The following is a 4,587-nucleotide window of genomic DNA, read 5'->3' on the forward strand; positions in this document are numbered from 1 at the left end:
ATATATATATATATATATTGTATCCAACAGCTTTAAAATCTATTTCATGAAATTGCTCAATTTGCTGATTCATCTGTTACTATTACTATGAATTAAATATTAATAGCCATCGTACGTTAGGAGGACTTTAGTGGATTAACAAGACAAATATTTTCTATAGACTTTCGTTCGTTTAGAAGTGCTATGAGGTTGGTCTTGTAATTTGTTGTTTTTGTATAGAACTGGTTTTGTAACGTTGTCACACAACATTTGCATACATATCACTTAATTCGTATATATCTTACACAAGCTTATATATTTGAATGCATAACACTCAAATATTTATATCCGGCCCAAGGATTAAAACTGTAGGAGCCTTGAGAGAGAGATAAAGAGAAAGAGAGAGAAAAAAAAATGAAAGAGGGCACACAAATTTGACTCATATGAGAGAAATGTGACATTTCTGGACTCAATGACTCATTTTATATCTTGTAAGTTACGAGTTACGAGTACAAGAGGAGAAATATCTCCTTACAAAGTAAGAGTCTAGAGAGAGAGTCAAAAAATCTCTTTTTACAGGCATTGAAACCCTATTTATATAAGACAGAGGGCTAAAGATGTAAAATTACATGTTTGCTCCTACCTTAATAGGCGCGTTACATAATATTATTGTCTTTTGGCATGTGTTTTCTTATTTATAACTAATTCTAACATCTTTTCGTGTGAACTAGACCTTTTTGTTGGGAGGTCCTCGATTGGATCGATCAACCAAGCTAGTGTCGGTCAACTATTTTGTCTGGATATCAGTCGGCCTTCATTATGGGAAGTTAGTTGGTTGTGAGAGTGGTAGCTGTTCGACCTTAGGGTGACTACTCGACTTGCTAGACTTGATGTTTTTAAGTGATATTTGAGGATTTTTCGGGGGAGTTGTTGAGAGAGTTTTACATTGGTACTTTTGAGATTGTTGGGGGTACTTGACTAATGTTTAGTTGTTGGAGGTAATTTGTTCTCAGACGTCCGAAATGGATCTTCATTCGGTTGCCTGGCTACTGATCGACTATAAGTTCTTTAGATAGTCTGGTCTGACTCCTAGCTTTTGATTTGGATCGTCAGATTGTCTAGTTTGTGCAGACCATTTTTGGGTTTACAACTACAACCGACTTAAAATACCTTAAGTGTCCTATGTAATTTTATGAGATACGCTAAAATCATTAAAAAAAAAATTCAACAACTTATTTTTTTTCTTATTTATTATCTTTTTTTTGTAAAGCTATTATTAAGGAAGAATTATATACATCCCACTTAAATCCAATGTAGTTACATTTTTAACACCTGAACTTCAATTTTTTCATACATAACACCTTAGCTAAGCATGAATGTGTGCACTTCGCTTTTTAGCAGTTCGAGTAGTGATATTCTTAATGTGATATGAAAAACGTGGGTGGTATAAATATAAAAAGCAAACCTTTGGTGTTAGATATGTAAATTCACAGGAATTTAGTGGAATGTATGTGAATGCCCCTATTATTAATTAGTAAAAAGAGTATTGCTATATTTGTTAGGTATGACTCCGAAAGTTGGAGTTTCTTGAAGGGAAGAGGTGTGTCTCTTGATGAAGAGGTTTGTCTCTTGGTGAAGAGTTGTGTCTCTTCATATTTTGTGGGTTGGGGGGAGCGACGGCGTGTTGGTAATTTATCTATGGGTTTTTTACATGTCTATATATATGTGTAACTCTTGGGTATGTAATTTAACTCCCCTTTGAATAGTGAAATTCGCCGCTCGCTCCCGAGGATGTAGGCATCTTTGCCGAACCTCGTTAAATTTTTGCGTTCTTCTTCTGAATTTATGTCAATTCCTGTGATTGTTTCGCCCTAAATTTCATAACAATATTCTCTAAGTAAATTCACATAAAAAGATTGATTGAGCTCTACTTTCTTTAGGTGAACCAATTAATAGGAAGTGGATCACCATCATAGTTTCGTTTGAGGAACTGATTTTTTATTACTTTTTAGAAATTTCTATGATGAGAAGCTGTATTTTTCAACTTGACCTGATAAAGTGCAGTGACAGTAAAAAAGTTGTTTGATTTTTTTTTGAAAAAATGATATATTTATAAACATTACCGTATCTTGTTAAGAAGTTTTTTTCTCCACCACAGCTTTACAATCACCTTTTTAAAAAGTTACAGTCATCCCAAACAGATAAAGTCGGTTGTAGCTGAAATGGGAAAAAGGTCTTAGATTGGGCTACGGTAAAGAGGATAGGTTCTTTTAACACTTGCAATGATTTAAACCACAAAAAGTTATTAGTATTACAACTGCTTAAATCTCTACTACTTACAATTGCTTAAATTAATGTTAACAGTCAAAATTCTTAGAATTCCAACATTTTTTTGGTAGAGTGAGTGTTCTAATCCGATACATTAAATTCTTCACTTTATTTCCGACAAATGTGCAATAAATTTTAGTACAAAATTGCAGCAACTTGAACCCATCAAATAACGATGCTTTACATCACTGCTAAAATTAAAATCAACAACAATCTTTCTAACTACACATATTATGAGCTACTTTTAAGTATAAATTTGGGTGCAAGGCTTGTGGAGGATTTAGTAGAGAGTTTTCTCTCAAATGAGGGGGCGTATTTTCTGTTCGGACACCTGACGTACCTCTACGTGCGGCGCATGTTATTTCTGAGTTATTTTCAGGTTATTTCTAGGTTATTTTCAATAATCCCGAAATAACCCAAAAATAAAGACCACGGGTTATTTCTGGGTTATTTCGGGATTATTGAAAATAACCTGAAGTTCGGACATAACCCAGAAATAACCTGAAAATAACTCAGGAATACCCTACGCCGCACGTAGAGTTACGTTAGAAGTTCGCACAGAAAAATTTTTTGCAAATTAGGAGACCCAAATTTAAAGCACACTGTACGCATATTTTTATTGATCCTTATAAAAAGCTCATGTGACTTCTTATATGACCAATGCTAAGAAAATACTACTTACTGCTCATATGTGATTAGCAAAATCTTTAAATGTAATTCACTTTTAAGGAGAGCAATTCTATTCTTACAATGATTGCCACTAAACATATCTGCCAAAATTTTCTGGACATTAATTGTCACAAACAACAGTTAAAAGCCATGCTCAAATTAATTTATAGTTTCATTACATACATACCTCTCAATTCTTATCTATTTACATATCCAACCTCTCCACTTCAGCTTTTACATATATATATGTCACCTCAACTATCCTTGAAAAAGATGAATTTTTCTTTTTAAAAGTCAAAAGACTGGTTTTTTTTTTAAAGTTATATGAAAAATTTAGGTGTTATAAATGTAAAATGCAAAGTTTAGCTGTTAAATTTGTAAATACATAAGAATTGGGCGGTATGCATGTAAATGCCCAAATTTATATTGTCTTCTCTTGTTTGTATGACTTTCTTATTGTGAAGTTAGGCATCTTGTTGGTCGCCTTATCATTCACAAGCTAAAGATAAGAAAGCCAAAGCATATTAATATCTTTTAATGCTCTTAAATTATTCAAACTTTTGCAGTTTTTACATATTAATTAATTAATTAATTAATTAATTTGGTTTTTAGTGAAGCATGAAATCCTTCCTCAAAATGTCATTTTTATTACCTTTTGGTCATATATTCTAAAAGCATAGGCTGGATTTTGACGTTTCTACCCTTTCACCAAGTCTATCTATATTAATTTTACTTTTTTTTTTCCAAGGCAAAAGAGTAATATTTTTATAATTAATATAAGAATTTAAGAATGAAATAAAAAATTAAAAATAAAAATAAAAAAACTCTACCATATAACTAGCTAAGTTTAGACTTGAGAAATATATCTTGCTAATATATTAATTATTTATCCAATATAATATATATATATATATAATAATCCAAATTTTAAATAAAGCTAAAAGACAAATTAATTACTTTTTAAATCTGTGTTCATCCTGACTAATTACATGCATAAATTTATTAATGCAGCTCAAACGCCGCCCATCTTTGTCTCTAATGATCTAAGGCTCCCTTGGCAAATTTTTATATTTACATGTATGATATTAAAATTTTTAACATCACATCAAAAATATCTCTATTAATTACTTTTAAAAGTGAAACATTTTTTTTTTTTTGCGAGGACTTGGCGATAATAAAAGGCTTGTTGGAAAAATTATTACATCAGGACTCCCCGCATGCAGGGCTGCTTGCGGAGTCCAATCTTGCTCAGACATGTGGAATTTTGGGTCTACTTACATAGAAAATGAAAAAAATAATGAAAACGTGTGATCCGGCCCAATTGATGTGTTATAGGAATATTCAATCGCATAAGAATATTCCCCTGTGTTATTCTGAATATTTTTTGAGTTATTAATGTGTTATTGGTATGTTATTGAAGGTTTATGAATATTTCACCCGTGTTATTCTGAATATTTTTCGCGCTATTCATGTTTTATTGGAGTGTTATTAAGGGTTTAGGAATATTCCCTCGCGCTATTCTGAATATTTTCCATATTATTGATGTGTAATTCATGTGTTATTGATATGTTATTTGGAATAACACAATGAAATATTCCTACAACACGTAGG

The sequence above is a fragment of the Phalaenopsis equestris genome, unplaced genomic scaffold, assembly GCF_001263595.1.
Source record: "Phalaenopsis equestris unplaced genomic scaffold, ASM126359v1 Scaffold000002, whole genome shotgun sequence".
NCBI lineage: Eukaryota > Viridiplantae > Streptophyta > Magnoliopsida > Asparagales > Orchidaceae > Phalaenopsis > Phalaenopsis equestris.